This window comes from Galendromus occidentalis, unplaced genomic scaffold, assembly GCF_000255335.2.
Source record: "Galendromus occidentalis unplaced genomic scaffold, Mocc_1.1 scf7180000077538, whole genome shotgun sequence".
Taxonomy (NCBI): domain Eukaryota; kingdom Metazoa; phylum Arthropoda; class Arachnida; order Mesostigmata; family Phytoseiidae; genus Galendromus; species Galendromus occidentalis.
Window position 1 is genome coordinate 24,196 of NW_003805526.1, and position 17,214 is coordinate 41,409.

Below are 17,214 nucleotides of genomic sequence, written 5' to 3' on the forward strand. Positions count from 1 at the left end.
CAGACCTCTCGAACTATGTACTTACTGTGTGAAGCTGGGAGTAGGCGATTCATTGTCCGATCTCGTGTGCGCAGGAATAGCAGGGGAATCCTGCTTCTTCCCTCCTCGGGCGGAGAGAGTCGTTCCTACTCTGATCTGGGACTTTAAATTAATTACAGGTTCTTTTCCTCGATCCGTTTCCTTCGAATAAAAGACCTGATCCTTTCCGAGAGACTACCTCTTGTGAGCGAAAGAGCGAAAGGCCAAATCGCCTATATTGGAGCCTACTATGGGAATGACTGATCGTGTGCTACTCGGCATAATCTAGTCCTCCATTCTGTTGACGAGTCCCTTTTCCCGCGTTCCATCGAGGAATTGCGGCAAGGGAAAAAGGAAAGACCAATGAGGTCGATTGATTTCGAGGACGCTCATTTATTATTCGGTATCCTCAAAATTGAAGGGAACGAACTGTGGTCATTGAAGTTGTGAATGGCTCCTCTCCAATGGAAGGGCCAACGTCTCTGTCGACACCCTTGCGTAACGCTGGCGACATTAGTCTGTAGACGCGACTCTGTTCGGCATGGCGCAATTCGAATCCCAATGAAGGTCTATCGTTCCGGCGCCGTCGTCGCCGCCCTGTTTTCCGTGCTGTGAATTCATCTATCTCGCTGCCCTCGTCAGCCTGTTGGTGGATTTGAGCTCCCGCTGAGTCGTCTGAGCGCAGATGCAAAGCAGTCTCCATAAACAACTACTTAGCCTGATTGGGCCGAATGAGTAGTGATGCGAGCATCCAGGCGAATTCGTTTCACTTTGGTTGGCTTCGATAGTTCGCATTCCGAAAGTACGAAACATGAATTATTTATGCGTCTCGTAGCGACGCCGCTGCTTTGACTCGGCGTTCATGCTTAGCCTCCCGTGGAACGTAAACCAACTCCGATATTCTGTGTCAGCCATGGAGGTAACTTTGATCTGCAGCTTAGCCCCGTAGGAAGTTGCTCTACAGCTCGTCGACGTGGCAAGCACTTCGCTGTGTGCCGGTTCGGCGACTCATTCCGAGTGAGCTGAGCACCAACGTTTTCCCGCTTGACGTTCCGTGATGCTCTTGCGTGAGCTCAATGCGCGAGAGGCTACGCGTCGACAGCGGCGATGCATCGGTATAGCGGCTCGGCGAAAAAAAACACGAGCCGTATCCCCACAAAGAAATCGCCTGTGCTGCCAATACTCGACATCGACGACTCCGGAAGGGGTCGATAGGAGTTCCCGCGGTCGGCACAGCCTCTAAGTGAGGAACACACCTATTTCCTCCCCTTCGTTCGGCTCTCCCGGTCCTCACAGTGATCCGCGCCCGACGTCACGGCTTCGTAAGCGGACGTGGGGAGGTTATCGGGGGAGAGCTTTAATTTCGCTCGATGTCGATCTTGACACCGTTATCGCCGTGGAACCATTAGGTCCAGCTCTCGGTCACCCATCAGAGTCTCATTCATCGGTGAGTGCCGCAGCCGGCCCCCCTCCTTCTTCTCCCTGAGCTCCTTCATCTCCACGGCTGTTCGCGAAGCAACAGAGAGTTCACACTTTCATCGTCCGGCTAGACTCAATGTGGAAGTACAACATGTACCCTGCGATGTACGGAGATCCCTGGTTGCAGTCAATCTTAAGGATGACAGTCCCGTGTAATCCCGTTCCTCTCCGTATGAACTTGAGGAACGATCCTCGTGGAGGCCCCCGCATGAGCTTAACATGTGAGGTATCCGGAACTCTCCAAAGAGCCTCTGAATCCGGAATCATCGGCTTTTGTCTGGAACAGGTGTCTGCGTCAAAATGAATCTGCAGGACGCCGGGAGCTGGAACCCCCGATCGGCGAACGCCACTACACCTATGTGGAGTTGGGAGTGTTTTTTGGACGACGGAGTACGCTCCCTACTCTTCGAACGCTTTTTACAGACCCAAGCAGTCTGAGCTCGTCTGCGCCAAATATGGCTCATTCCGGCACTGTTTTAGTGTTTACCCTCGATTTAGCAGGAAGCGCTCATTCTTCTCGCCCCATGTTCGTTCTCTGGCTGCAATCACCCTCATAACCCACAAGCAATATGAAAGTCAATGGCCGGAATTTTCGGCTGAAGGTCAAGGTCGTGACCGGGTCGGGATTTTTGGGCGACGGAACCCTTATTTTTCCCCGTTGTTGCGAGCATATATCGTTCCAGGGATCAGTTTTTGCGAAAAGCTGGTGCGCGACGGACTCAGTCCTCCATCGCAATTACTCGTACAGGTGCACATTGGTAAGGAACACTCTAGCAGAATGTCTCGCCTCCAGTTTCCAAATCATGAGCCATTTCGTAAATTAATCACAGATCCGTTCATTATACCCCTGCTTCTCCAGAGGTGCGGGAGGAAGGCCCTCCCGGTAAGTTCAACACTAACTCCAGAGTTTTAGAAGACTCTGATTTTCCATTTTATGTTCCTCCCTAATTTTCAGGAGTCCATTCAAATGCGTGCAGCGAGCAACGAATCGTGCGCTCTCGGAGCTGAATATTCGGCAGGAGAGGAACTTTTTCGAAGCACCATGAGCTTGACTGATTTGCGGGCGTGCGTTGCGAATCAATAATTGGGATTTCCACGAGACCCGGGTTCTTTTCGAAGTCGTCTCTCTGCGGCCGACCGGCTCTGACGAGGTGCGGACAGAGCGGTCCAAACTCTCATACCGTCGGTCGGGGCCGTCTGCAATGCTTGCCGGCGCTCTTTCCGGCCGGAACAGGGGGATCAATACTTCTCTTCCGGAGTAAGCAATAAGCGGCCGATATGAGCAACTCAATATTATATATCGACACCATGCCGAAACGGGGAAGCGAGAGACATGCAATTTCATGGGGGACCGACGAGGAATTCGAAGGGGAGGAAATGCAGCGAGGAGATCGAACGGATGAGCCGAGAGCTTCCGAGAGGCTGCCGAGGGCCGTCCATACCCAGAGGGGTCCAAAAGAGTTGCTTTAAAAGTTCAAGGATGATTCGGATCTACAATTTTAGCTTAGCATCAGCTCTAGGGTTCTGGGGGAGGGGGATTGGAAAAAAGTTGGTGAATTAATTTCCGCGGAAACGAGGCCTTTTTCGAAGGAAACTCTGTTGGTCGAGCTTCTTGAGGAAGACAGCTTTCACCCGTGAGAAGACCGATTCTAACTAAGGTACGTTCAACAGCGAATTTCGGTTGGGAAAATTTTCGTTCCTCCCGGTTTCTTAGTAACGGGACGTACAGAGCTAAAAAATGTGATGGTTAAAAACCTACTCAAGCTTCGGATTCGGGAAGGAATTTTCCTAGATTTGGTGAAGCTTTCACGACGTCCACTTCTTCTGCTCTGATTTGATTCCCAGATGCCCTGTTCCTCCTCCTCCTCCTCCCTTTAACGGGAAACTTCTGGGTTTTGGTGCAGAAGCTCGAGCCGTTTGATTCAGAGACGTAGGGCTATAGCCTCGGGTGTCCGACCTCCGGAGTAGACGTCGCTGCCATACAGCGAGCCCATTCATGGGATCAACATTCCGATTTTCCATCGTGAAGTCTCTCTGCCACTCTGGCGTAATCAGAATCCCGCCACAGACCCCCGAGGGCCTCACCACGAACCCCCGTCGTGCCATGGCTGGTCTAGAGCCGAGAGCATTCCAACAAAAGCTCATTGACGGGTGACGAAGTATGCCGAGCAGTGATTTCTGTCAATTCGGATAACTGCAGCGAGGGCATAAATAGATTTTTGGACTCTGTGAAGATGAATCATGCTTGAGATATGCCTAAGGGATAGAATCGGATACAACATGATGATCACCGATTCCGACCACAGTTTACTTGATCAAGCATCAACTTTCTCCGAAACTTCATCACGTATACCTCTTTCTTAGGCCCTTGGAAAGTCCGGGCGTAATTCTCTGGACCCTTTGCTGGGTACTATCTTTGCTGATGTATTCGGATCGATTCCTGGGACTTTTTCGGCATTCTTCGTGAAAGAAACCGTAATTTCGGAGTTCCGTATGACTGTCATGGTCTTGGAAGTCTAAGGTACCAGAGGTACCAGAGATATGGTACCTGGTACGCTATTCCTTCGAATGCATCTTGACCCATTTGCAGTCTGTTCTTCTTCTGTCTACCGAGGCTGTCTTCTCGGCATTCATGGATCAATTTCTATTCTATCCCATGGCCCGAGGGACAGGCTTTGAGGTCGAATCAAAACCTATTCGATGATTTTGCATGATTCCTACGCGGGCGAGAAAAGGGCCGGTTGAAACTTAGTGCCGAAGCGGTCCGAGAGTATTTTCTCGACGATACATGGCAAGCATCGAGCTCTCCGCGGAAGAAAGTGCGGAAGCGCAGAACAATCACGATGACAGCATTCATCCAGCCGATGACGAATCGATTCGAAGTTTCGTATCGACACGTCGTTCAGCAAAACGAATTCGTTTTAGGGTAATCAATTTTGTTGGCTGTTACCCGACTTTCTCCCACCCCGAATTCCTCCCTCAGTGGTCCTCGCGATCGTCTCTTCCCGGAAGTGACGAATAACGCCAGACTTCCCGGTGATAGCAGACATGACAACCTCGTTCCTTCCTCCCGAGCGACGTGACGGTAGGCGAATCGATGAATGTTTCTCTTGTCGGTATCGGTTGAAACCCATCATTTTTTTCGTTTCCTCGATCGAGCTCTATCTGTTCTCGTGGCGCATCCGGTGCCACAGAGTTTTTCCTTTTCACACTGACCTCAGTCAGAGCACAGCTGAAATGCCCACTCGATTTGTTCTACATGCATCAAACGCCCCCGGAAGCGGAGCGTCGACGCCTGTCGCTCAGAACCTCAACACTCACCCTATCTCGCTGTTCTCCTGCCAGTCGGCTTGTCGCGGTGCCCTGACTATATTCTCTCGCTGAATCTCTCGTCATGTGTCTATCTTTCATCGCATTCTGAAGCGTTCCCTGCCGGAAATGGCTCAGGATGTGAGACGGCTCTGAGACCTTGTGCCCATTCGACACAATAGCGAACAGTCGAAGAGTAAGCGCTGTTATCGATACTCGCTGTCGCTACCTCATGCCTCTTTCGGCGGGAGCTTGCTTCCCGTCTCATTTCGTTGTTCCCATTCCCAGTCGTGACGCTCTCGAGTCCGTTCTCTCCGCGTGGAGTTTCGACGGCGAGCGCGGAGCCCGTCCGGGATTTTCAGTGCACACGAATGTGATCTCTTGTAGCTTGTGCAGGACGCTTTTCCTTGAGAGACTTGATATTATCCCTCTGGTAGGCCTGAAGGGATGAGAGGGCGACCGATTACCTTCTATCGGTTCTCATTCTTCGCGTCGTTCTCTCATTCAGCCTACCGAGCTGATTCTACGTCGAGGAAGATGCTCAAAGGAGCTCTCGCATCCGGAGAAGGAGCCGGAACTCCGAGAATGAACTTGTAGATCCTAATTTCGAGGCTGTGAGTAGGTGAGCGAGCCAATGGCGCGGATTTGACTGAGTATTTCGGAAGATTTCCAAAAGTCGAGATTTTCCTCATCTGTACCCATCGGTGGGTCGACCCCACTGGGCATCTACCATCTACCTGGTGGATCCGCTCGACTATAAGGGACTGATCCTTCTCGCAAAGACCTCGTGACTCGAGGAGAGTCCGAAGATCGCGAAACAGTGTCTCAAAGATCTTCGGCTTCGGAATGTTTTCCGCTTCGGAAAACATTCCTCCGGCAACGCCCCATAGGGCCGGGAGAGGGGTCGGCGGGCGGACTCCCACCGGGGTGGGTAACGCCAATCGCTACGATTCCGCATAACCAGGAAAGCTCCGGCTTGCTACATGTGGCCGCGATTTCCCCGTGGGGAATCTCCTCCGCCCATCCGTCCAGAGGGCGAAGCAGCCACTCACTCACTCACTCACCCAGGCAGCGGACCAGCCAAGCTACCACCCACCCACCTGGCACTCTTTGTTGGATTCGTTCGGAGTCCTTGTTCACTCTCCCTTTTCGACGGTTCTTTTCCTTCTACCGTCTTTCGGTGAAAGTTTATCCGTCAGCGGTGCGTGTCGCAAACTTTGGCATCTGAGGCTCGAATCCTCTGCAGAATTCGTGGGAAGCGAGTTCACCGAAGACGGCAATCAATCACCCGCGTATAAGTGGCGTATGGCATAGACCATTCAATGACTGTGTGTCGTCGAGCACTCTATGCTCCACATGCACGGTGCTCCTTTGGGAAATGTAATCAATAAAGGGTGGCTGACTTAGGTCGAGAGTGAAGAGAAAAAGCAGTCGAGATTTTCGCTCGAGAGCCAGAGAGCAGGCTCGGAATCCGTGCATTCGGTCGCGGGCGCCTTTCTCCCCAAGTAGGCACCAGCATGTTATTCTTTCTTTCGGGCTTCCTTTCTGCTTCGCGTGTGTTCCTTTTATCCGAGGATTTGAGGGAATCGATGCAAATCTCTATTTAAACCCTCTTTAGTATTGAGTAAGGCTCTTCTCGGGGACCTCTGTTTTTCCTCCCTTCTTCCTTCCATGTATGTTTCGCTTCTAAGTCGTCAGGGGCAGGCCAGACCGAACGCTCGAAATTCACTTCGCTCCCGAGAACACTGGTGGTTCGGCACCAATGAGGGCTCTCGACAAGGCGCTTCACGATCGGCGGAACCCTGTACGGTAGTGTTTTTCGCTCTCTGACTAGGCAGCAAAATTATGGGGCCCTCCTCGTTCGGCCGAACCGATTCCTTGTCCCGTTGATGTCAAGACCTACGTAATTTTCGCCCTGCTCCTCATTCTGCGCGTTTCCGGCTTTTCGCTTCGATTCCGGAGTATTGTTTGACCCCACGATTGTATCGCTTGCCGTCATTCGAGAGTCTTGTGGATATGCTCCGCGCTCCGCTATCAGACCGACACTGCTCGGATTGGTGAGAATATCGTATAAGTGAAAAGCGGCGACTCTTCTTTCGTATTCCAGCTCCGTCTTTGACCCCATCAGTCAGTGAGTGGCATCGCCATCAGTGAGACTTCGTATTCCGCGAGGAGAGCGACAGGACAGCTGAGTGAGTGGAGCCCGAAATTTTCTTGCCTGGCCTGCTCGAGGCGCGGGATTCAGAGTTTCTTGACGTCGATCCTAATTCTCTGGATTCTCTCCATTGTAGTGGCCGTCGTACGGGAGGACGATCGTTGTAGTTGGAGGCGCGGCGGCTGCCCGCCGGCTGGCCACACATTGTGGAGATGGAAAGATGACCCGGCTCACTTGCTTCGCGTCATCTAATGGATTTCTCGCTTTCGGAATAGAAGAAGAAACTTTGCATGAGAATGCCTCCACAGCTCCTCGGCTGACTCGGCTGAGAAATCGAAGCGAGCCCAGTGCTAGCGCTCTTGGGGTCGAGACGCGGTGGCTAATTGGACTGCGAACGGTACCCGGGCGTCCTTGCCGGTGCTGTCGTCCGTGCGAGATCCAGTGGACGCGTCCTTCCTGTTCTGTGATGAGTAGTGTCTTCTGCCGACGCTGTAGTTCCTCTCGCGCAGCATAACTCGCGGTTTCTCGGAGTGAGCGCCTCTATCACCGAGTCGGACACGGCCCGGAAACGCCGATGTCGATGGCATCATTTCCTCTTGCGACCTGCGAGCAATTCTCGTTTCTGGAACAGTCGAGCCTGTGCTTTTTTCTCCAAGTTCCGAATGTTCCCCGTCGGCTTTCGCGTCGCTGTCATCGCGTGTTGCTCGGACATGCAGAGGTCGAGGGAAGAAGACTTTCCCCAAAAAGAGTCATTATATTTCCTGGATGAGTTGAGCGCTGATTCTGCTGGATGACGGAAAAGTCACACCGCTCGATACTCAACCGGACAATTCCTCCCGGCTGGGCGTCACCATTACCCGAATCGAATCCAGACAGTTTCGATCCTGACGAGGAAGAATGAGCTCAACGTTCCGAGATTTCATCCCGCGGGATTATTGTGAGGATGCCCGAAATGCAAAACGAGGAGAAATTCAAATTCATCCGTATCCTCGACCGATCCACCCCTGCTCTAGCGGACGAGCTTCCGACGCACCCGGCTTGTGAGCGCATAAGTATTTCTCAAGCGAGCGTTGAGGATCGTCAAGGTCGAGTCAAGGTCTTTGTGGTCGGTCGACTTCTTGAGTGGAGGAAGTACGCACCGTCCTCGAGCGTCGAGTGTACGCCATTAGATTGAGTGGGATGCGATCAAACGAAAATAATGAAAGTCCGTCGGTGGGCCAGCCGCCTTGTCCCTCAAGTAGTCTGCTGAGGCGCGGCTGAAGAGCGCAATAAGACGCTCTTTGGGCGGGAGGCAAACTGAGCGCCTTAGCAGATGGAAGCCGTGCTGTCCGGGGAAAGCTCGAGCGGCGCAAGAGCTCTAGAGAGAAAGACAGAGGTCAACCGAGAAGTACAAGTTGGAACCTCTTTCATCAACTTTCCTAACACCGGCAGCGAGGGGACCGCTGTTGCTTGGCACGAATAGAGAATCAAAAGTTGGCGAAAACGACGTATCGCTCAGCTGGAAAGCGGTTTGTCGACAGGCGAGCGATGCCAAGAACATCATTGCACATCGCTAAACGGGTCATCTCCTCAGGAAGCCCGCACACTCCACGGACGACCTGTGCAAAGACGCCAACAACTTTCAACAACATCGGCCTGGAGAACATCCGCTCTACAACGACGGGGTAAAAAAAAAGAATTTCCTGTCCCGGACTCCGAACAGTTTCTTTGATGCGTGTCCTGAGTGCGTGCGTGAGAGCGCCGCCGTCTTCAGAGGCTCTTCCGTTCGCCCGTTTGTTCGGAACGGCGGTAGGTGTTCGCTGCGCCGTAATCTGGATTAGCGGCCGTTTTACTTGATCCCGTCGCGCCGCGTTGTTTCACGAGAGCGCGTCTGACTCTCGGTACGCGGTGCGAACTCGCTGTCCTTATTTGACGCGAAAACGAGTCTAAAGAGGAACAAGCCTCATTCAGGAGCCACACGTCGAGGCTCCGATTACTTACCCCCCCCCCAGGAGTCGTCGCGTCGCCTCCGACGTTGGAAAAACCCCATCGCCGATTGGCGTGAATAAAACTCGTCTCGCGAAACCCGTCGACACACAGGGGTGTGGAACGAGATGTAGCGGTATGCTACGATCGCCACAGTATAAATCCTGTCTCGCTGGACGTCTTGCAAAGGGGACGGGGGATACCCGGGCGCGAAAGACAAGCTCCACTCACTCAAAGCTTCCCCACCTCTTTTTTCGCCGTCTAGGGTCTCTCCATTAAATTCATCAGAACCCTCTTGCCATTGGCAAAAGAAAGACAAATTATCCGGGTCTAGCCGACATTATAAATGAATATCTCCCGCACATATCAGCTGTCAGCCCGTGCGAGAGGGAGCTCGCCGTAGACGAGTGCGGTGAGGGTATCGCATTTTATGCTCGAGACGCGATGAATTTCCCCGCTCGAGCCAGGAGCGCCCACCATTTTCAGAAGCTTGCCCCAATTTTCTCAGCCGCGGGGCGTCTGATCCTAAGAACTCTTGGTTTTCGAAACAGGCTCCAATGGCGATGCGCTCGCGAGTCCTTCAACTCAGTATTCGAAGGAGCCCACCGCTTTCGCAGTCGTTATCGCGTGTCTGTCCCGAACTAGGATTGTTGCCCTCTCTTGTCTATCAAAGCGTTTCCTCGAGGGGGTTGTTGCAGCCAGCCAGCCAACCAGCCGACCCTGTCTTATCTGGAGCACACTGGTTGTATTTACAATTATTTATTTCGTACTCTCTCTTGGACCCTGCGCCTGGAGATAGCATTCGGACCGATGGCATCGTTTGAGCCAGCTCAGTCAGCAAGATTTCGCCACGCTATTGCTCGTTCGAGGGGCTCCGCTGAATTCTCTCGATGCCGATGTCTGCTGCGCTTCCTGACGGTGAAAAGGCCGGAATCTGAAGCGGGAACTTATCCCAATGGAAGCCTTCTATGGTTCGGAGCCATAATCATTGCAAACCAACAGAGATGTCCTCGTGAGGAGATGTCCTCGTGTGCTCCACCTTCGAACGATCCGCTCAACATCCCATCCTCAAGGCACAAGGTCCGCAATGAGACTCTGCCCTGCCATGGAGCGGGCTCCTGTTGCTGTTGACGAGCGTTCGAAGTGACCTGTTGATCAACCCTGGCTTCATATGCGACATTCCTAACCGATCGCTGGGCTCGTTTGTCAGACCAGGGCCTTAGCCGTAGAAGCTTCGACGAGGCCACCAGCCGGTGGCTATCTTCCGCCTCCGCTTCTACAGGAGAGGACACGCTATACCTTCTGAGGCTCCGGTGAGCCAGCAACTGTGACTTCGGCCCTCAGACAGGATCAATCGCGATCGAAACTGAGACGACTCATTCCTCGTGGGTTTCCATCAAGTCAGCGATTCGTGGCGTTCATCGGCGATCCGCGGACCATAGAGAAGGAGCGAGCTCTTCCGAGCGGAGGGGCACTCCCAATTGAAGAGGCTAACCTAGCGTGCGAATATCTCGAACAATACGAGCATTTTCTCCCACTAACGATTTCGACTTATAAAGCATGAATACCGGCTCGATGGAAGTCTGACTATTCAGAAGCCGGTCCCATGACCCTCTCTTCATCATTCTGGCCCGTGGCGACACAGTCTCGTGCTCGAAAACCTTGACATTGAAGTATCTCGGTCCAAGAACACGTCCGCTATCGAGAGCGGTCTTTCAGAAAGTCAACAGATTTCCGGATCCTTGGCTTTTGAGCGTCGGCCAAACGACCTCGAGCGCCTCAGGAGCTCTCAAAAGAACAATCGAATTCTTTTCCGGCTTTATGTTATTAGAATGCGATCACTTGACTTCGGGGTCCTTCTCCCGAATCGTCAGGATCTGGCACTACCGATTCGAGGTGATCAGAATGCAGAGTAGGACAGATGAAATACTTCATTGGCGCGGGAATATCGGTGGTACTCACCGATCACACGGACCAGTAAGCAGTCTCCGTCCTCGTCGTCGAGAGAGACATACCGCTCTCTCTTTGGTGGAGGAGGAAAAGAAGATGGAGTCGGGAGGAAGCGATCGTGTTTAGATTTCTACAGAGCCGACCGACGCTCGCGCTGTTTATCAGCGATATCGGTGAACCAATAGGGCCTAGTCGGATTGTGAATGGACTGCGCGATGTGTCCGACGGAGCTAGAGGAGGGAGCGTCTCGTCTCTCCAGCCTTTACCCCAACGTTTCGGAACTGTCATGCGAGGGAGGAGGGGAAAGCTTGTCGGGTCCGACGGCGTGAGCGAAGAGGCATTCAACACCGTACGCCCGAGGCTGATTGTAATGGTTCCAAAACGATCGTCTGTCGTAAAGTTCTTCTTCCACTCGACTTGATAACCCGAAGATTCGGAAACGTCTTGCATCGTGAGTGGGTACCTGTTTCCCGATACAGGACTGACCTTGCTTGTGCTTCCGGCTCCGTGACAACATATCTGATTGATCCCATCATCCAGATATTATAGAAATGAATACCAAGCTGCTTCTCGAGGTTGGACTGCTGAGCGCCGCCAGTCTACTACAGGGAGCCGGTTTCTCGCTCATCGCGCCTTTCTACCCGAAAGAGGCCTTGGACAGGGTGAGCAACTGGTTGTGAGCTTTCCTCTCATTGATGGCCGAGCCTACACTCTTGGCTGAAAATGCATAGCAGCTATGCAGTAAATCGCCCGTAAGACGGAATTTCGAAATCTGGAAAAGTCCGATGAATCGAGAGTCCGATGAGGTTTCGGCGGGAACTCCGCCATAAAGATGGAGCATGTCGATGTCTCCCCAAAGTCGAGAGCTCCGGAAAAATTCATACTTGGGAGCTTGGACCTTTCTCCGAGAAATCGATACGCTACGATATGCAATCGACCGAGCGTGAGAGTCATAAGTCATGATTCACACCAAGGCGATTTCGTACGATTAAAGCTCGCATTAAAACTGAGAACTCGAAAAGGGGTTGCCAGTGGGGATGATCATGCGAGAGCTTGATGGTGTTTCATGAGCCACATATAAATGAATTATATAGAATACATAATATATTCTGTATCTCGTATCGCAGAAGGCCAATCGTCGATCTTGACTTGAGAGACGAGAAAAAGGTTTTTCAGCAATTTGGTGCCTTAATGAATTCGCCCATTGCAGGGTAATACTGCCACTCATGTGGGGGTCGTGGTCGGTGCTTACCAATTGGTTATGTTCCTGAGTTCGCCGTACTTCGGATGGGCGCTTTCGCAACGCATATTCGCACCGAGGTTTTTACTCTGGGCTGGACTCGTCGTTGATGGCATGTCCAGCGCTGCCTTCGGTTTCGTAATCTTGACAAAAACTCCATCGTCTTCTTCCTGCTGTCCCTGGCCTTGCGGGTTGTGCAATCCCTGGGTGAGTTTCTCCAGGGCTGGGTCGATACGTCCATAGCTGTCGATTATTTCCTCTGTCCCTACAGGATTCTTCCAATCTTCTCCCAATTCTAGAATTCATGAACTGCAGGCAACTCCGCATCGATGACCTGTTACTACACCTTGCTCGGCGCAGAATTCCCGTCGATGATTGGATCCCTAATTCCCATAATCGAGACAGCCTTCAGCATTGGTCTCGTGATCGGGCCATTTCTCGGCGGGCTCGTCAACGGATACTTCGGATACACGATGACATTCGTGCTTTTCGGGTCGAGCTTGGGACTTCTAGGTGAGTCGAGGATCAGGAAGATATGAAGGAACGTCGAGTATGGATTCCAGCTGATGTTGACTCCTGAGCGCGTAAACCTCGACCGGGTCTATCGACGGAGCTCACGCGACCCCATCCTTTCGACAGGTGTCGCATGTGCCGCCGTCTTCCCGAGACCTCCCGAAACTTGTGCCAACGATTTGAGCCTCCGCAAGACCTTACGAGATCGTCGCGTTGTGATGAATGTGATCCTTTTTGTCGTGGCCTTGATGTGCATCGGCTTCAACGATGCCACTCTCGCTGTTCATCTGGAAAGCGCGGTACGTCCCGGAAGCTTGTAATCGAGGGATATCGTCCTCGGTCGGAGGTCCAGTAGTGGTGGGTGGGGAGGCTTCTCCCATGGGAAGGATTCACCCGGGAGCGGTTCTCAATGCGGGCATTGTGACGAAGTCTTTCTTTCTCGTTACAGTTCAGTCTCGCACCGAACTCGATTGGGCTCATGTTCATCCCGTGCGGCTTTGTCCAGGCAATTTTTTCGCCTCTGTGGGGCAAATTGGCCGGCGATATCTCACGGCCACGCGTGCTGTGCGCTATCGGGACAGCACTCTGTGCCGCCGCGTTCGTTGTTTGCGGCCCGTCTCCGCTGCTCCCGCTGAAGCCCTCGATAGAAATATCGGTACTGGGCCAACTGTTGCTCGGTGAGTTGTAGCTCCTACTGCAACTAACAACGCAATCGTCACTGTGCTACCCTCGTCAGCAGTGTAGGGATAAAAAATCGAGGGCGAAAACTGCAAGCCAAAAAATACGAGCATGGCAGGGAATAATAGACGGAGGCGGTCGGCACGAAAATACGCTCAGCTCCACGGCCAAACAGATGAGGGATTCCGGCAGAGCAAAGGGATACAAGCAGGCCGGCTCAAGCAGTGCATTTGTTCCCTGAGACGGTGCATGGTCAGCGTCAGAGTTTTCTGGCCCAACTGCATCTATTAATACTTCAGTGTGAAATTTGCAGGTCTTGGCGTGGGAGCGATCTACATTCCCGCGTTCGTCGATACCATAAACCATTGTTTGAACAATCTGAGATATCCAGATGAAGTGGCCACGTACGCTCTGTTGTCGGGCATCCTTACCGCGTCCTTGTGTTTCGGTTCAGCGGTGGGAGCCTCTGGAGGTCAGTATTTGGAGTTTCCCGCGGACTTTCTTGAAGCCCAATCGCTTTCAGGAGATCGGGAGATGCGGCGAAGACGCGCCCAGCCTGCTCCGGGAGGACGAAGATCGAACACGTTTTCTCGTCGTTCGAACTGTTTTGATCGAGGAAACAGAATGAAACCCTTTTTTGCTATTACAGGGGGGGCGCTCTTAGATCTCCATGGCTATCGGTGGGCCACTCAATTCATGGTTGTGATCCTCGTTGTCACCGCGTTCACAAGCATTCTCTATTCCCCGAGTGCCGAAGAGACGAAGAGGGAAGGCACTCCGCTAGTGGAGCGCGTGGAGCAGGACGGGAGAAAATTTTCCGCGCGCCCTCAAGCTCTCTCGTTAGACTCTACTCCCATGACAGGATCCCCGTAAGCTCGGAACCCCTATCCGCAACGGATTCTCCTGGCCGGAATGAGATTGCGACATTTAGTATGCTCGTCGAGTTTCGCAATGTCTGTTCGGGAACGGATTTATCCGTACTTCGCGCCGCGATCCGCTTCGCTGCCTTCCGTGAAGGAGCAGAGCACGTCAAGAAATCTCCGATTCTCTGTGAGGAATTCGGAATCCGAAAAATACCGTGTGATGGTTTCCCCGCGAAATGTTCACTGAGGGTTCAGTGTTCAAATACCGCCTACGAAATATTTTCATAAATATAGTAAAATCCACCCTCACGAAGAATACGCCGAGGGTCATCGAGCTCTTTCTCTCCTTCACTCTTGACCTACTCAGGTGATCAGCCGAATACGCTGACCAGTCGCGCGATATTTGTCCAAAATCTCACAGCTCCGTCTGTGGTCGACTGGGAAATGATCGTCGAATTGGTTATATACATTGTACCGGGACCCGGCTCCTCGAGTTCCCTCATTGGGCTCCGCATCGGAGCGCGTGGCTGAAGTCGAAACGATACCGGCCTTCACGAACGTTGACTTTGGTATCGATACGGCATCGTTCGCGCCGTATCTGCAATCTGCTCGCGCCATATGATATTCCACACTAGAGAAAGTATCACATTGTCAGAGGCGTCACATCAGCAGATTCCATGGTCGCGGTGGTCTTTTAGTGGACACGATATGAGTCGGACGAAGCAGAAATCGAAGAACACAACATGGTGTTGTCTGTCTGCTTGCAAATCCTGTCGCTAGCTTGATCGAAGAGCAGGCAAACAGTCAGACAAGCATCCGCTGGCATCCCACCGAACGGTATCGAATGACAATTAGGTACGGACTGCTGTATATACATTGAACATCAACTTGAGGTAATGCTTTTACAACACCTGCTCGTCGGGACGTTTGGGGATTGCAGATTGGCAACACAGCAGCCCGGTGAAACTGCTATCCCCGGCGGAGTTGTCGTTTACGTTGCCATGGGGTGTCTCCGATTCCAGGATTCTTCTGTCGAGGAGGTTCCAGGGAAAAATCGGAAGGCCCTCGGGGCTTTGGCCCGAATAGTCCCGAAAGTCCGTGTTTCCGGGAAAATAATTTCTCGGGCGAGCGGATATTCCAGGTCGGAAACATGTAATTTGAGAGGATTTTCGACAGAATGTGATGTAGTACGTCGCTTGAGCATCAAATTACTCGAAGGCGAGCAGCAGTCGAAGAATTGTGCTTTTCACACCCAGCATGCTCCGATCCATCTTCATCCGAAGAGACAATTTTCGAGTTGGGCCGGGGTGCTCTGTAATCAGAGGGCTCAATTAAGTGACGAGCGTTAACTCGTCGGATAGAAGCGGCGATAAAATGACACAGACCGGCAATTCATCCCGTCGGGAGAGCAGTTGACTGAGCAGGACCCAGTGGGGTTGGTCAGGACAGCAGAAGGAATAGTCAGGACGGTAGTAAAAGAATCAAACGAGAAGAACAACGACCCGTTGAGGGGACATCGGCTCATAAATATTGGCTTATGTCCCGCTCCGCAGCTTCTTGCAATGCTTGTGTAGCAATTATTAATATCGCACATCGGCTCACTGTCGGCTCTTTAGTTGTAGTAGCGGGGGAATTGCTGTTATTTATATACCGACGATCGCTGTCATATATACGCTATTGGGTGAGTTATGCTCGACGTAAGTGTCGGCCATCCGGATTTCTTTAGCCATATGGCGTCGCACATGCTCAGGAGAGGGGTGGGATAACTTCGACCCAGCTACCAACAGGGTCTTGGAGGAGGAACCCGCGGCCGCGCATCGAGCGGGCCGGAATGTCCTGTAGATTTGGAGATATCGGTTGCGAAGTCATTTCAGAGAGATAGATCATGCAGGACCTTATGGAAAATCAGACGGGCTCCTCGACGAAATCGAGTCCCGGTCGAGGGTTCGGATCTGGTTTCGCGCTATGATCGGGATCCGCTTCGTTTCGTTCGCGGAAGATGAATCGCTTCAACCTCGATGCGAATTCCCGGTCTGTTGTCCAGCCAATGAGTGTCCTGACGAATTCTGTTCGAAGGCACGATCTGCGGCCTTGTTTCGTTCCGGAGAGAGTGCTCAGAATGTCTCATAGCTTCGTCGGCTCGAGTGTGGTGTCGTCAAGGTTGCCCGATGACCGCGCAGTTCGCTCCAGCTGCCGCCAGACCGAGGCCGTCGATTACTCGCGCAACGTAGAGTTTTTGTTCGTTGTTTACGTCGTGCCCGAGTCTCTTGCGTTTATCAAAGCTTCCGAGGTCGGGTCGATGGCTCATACAGCTGGTCTTTGCGCACAAAACCTAGAGAAAGGTTTACTGAGGATTTGGGCGCGATATTAGCCCAGCAGAATCCCATGCTGACGAAACGAGGGCTTCGCGAGTGGAAAATGCTCTAAACCGAGAAAGGCTCCTCGGTCGAGGATCGCGTTCGCGCCCAGTTCCACACCCTCCAACCTCGAACCCTTGCCTCCGGGTTCCAACTGGGTTCGGCCCGCGGACGTCAACTGATTTTCCGATCACCACAGGGGCAAGGCGCCCCATAATATTCCGATGTTCTCCTCTTCCGGGCGATTATTTTCCGAGCGTTGTCGATATGCAAGCCATCACGATGCCAATGGGCGGTAGTCTGGAAGACATTGCGAAAACCCTCCGTGATGAAGGAATAATATGAGAACCGAGAGTCCATCCGTCTATCAACACGACCGTCCTCATGTCGAATGCGGCACGTGGGATCCTTCGTGTCCTGCACTGGCAGCACCGACAGCAGAGCAGTGGCTTGTGCTTCGCTTAGAACACAATCCACTGACGATTTCCATACAGGCGAGAGACGTGGAGCCTGTTCGTCTTCCACTGTCAAGTCGGGTAGATTGAGTCCTGCAACTTGCTCTGACAGGAACACGACCTGGGAATCGCCTACAGCCCTCGGTAATTAAACAGCTCGCGATTCCTTGCTCGACCCCTTACTATTCCCCCAGTCGGTCGGCCGAGAGGACGGACGGACGCCCACCCACCC

The 17,214-nt window shown here is 52.6% G+C and overlaps 1 pseudogene; it reads left to right on the forward strand.

Moving 5' to 3' along the window:
* The first annotated feature begins 11,427 nt into the window (after positions 1 to 11,427).
* LOC100902714 (MFS-type transporter SLC18B1-like) lies at positions 11,428 to 14,180 on the forward strand (annotated as a pseudogene).
* Positions 14,181 to 17,214: the final 3,034 nt, after the last annotated feature.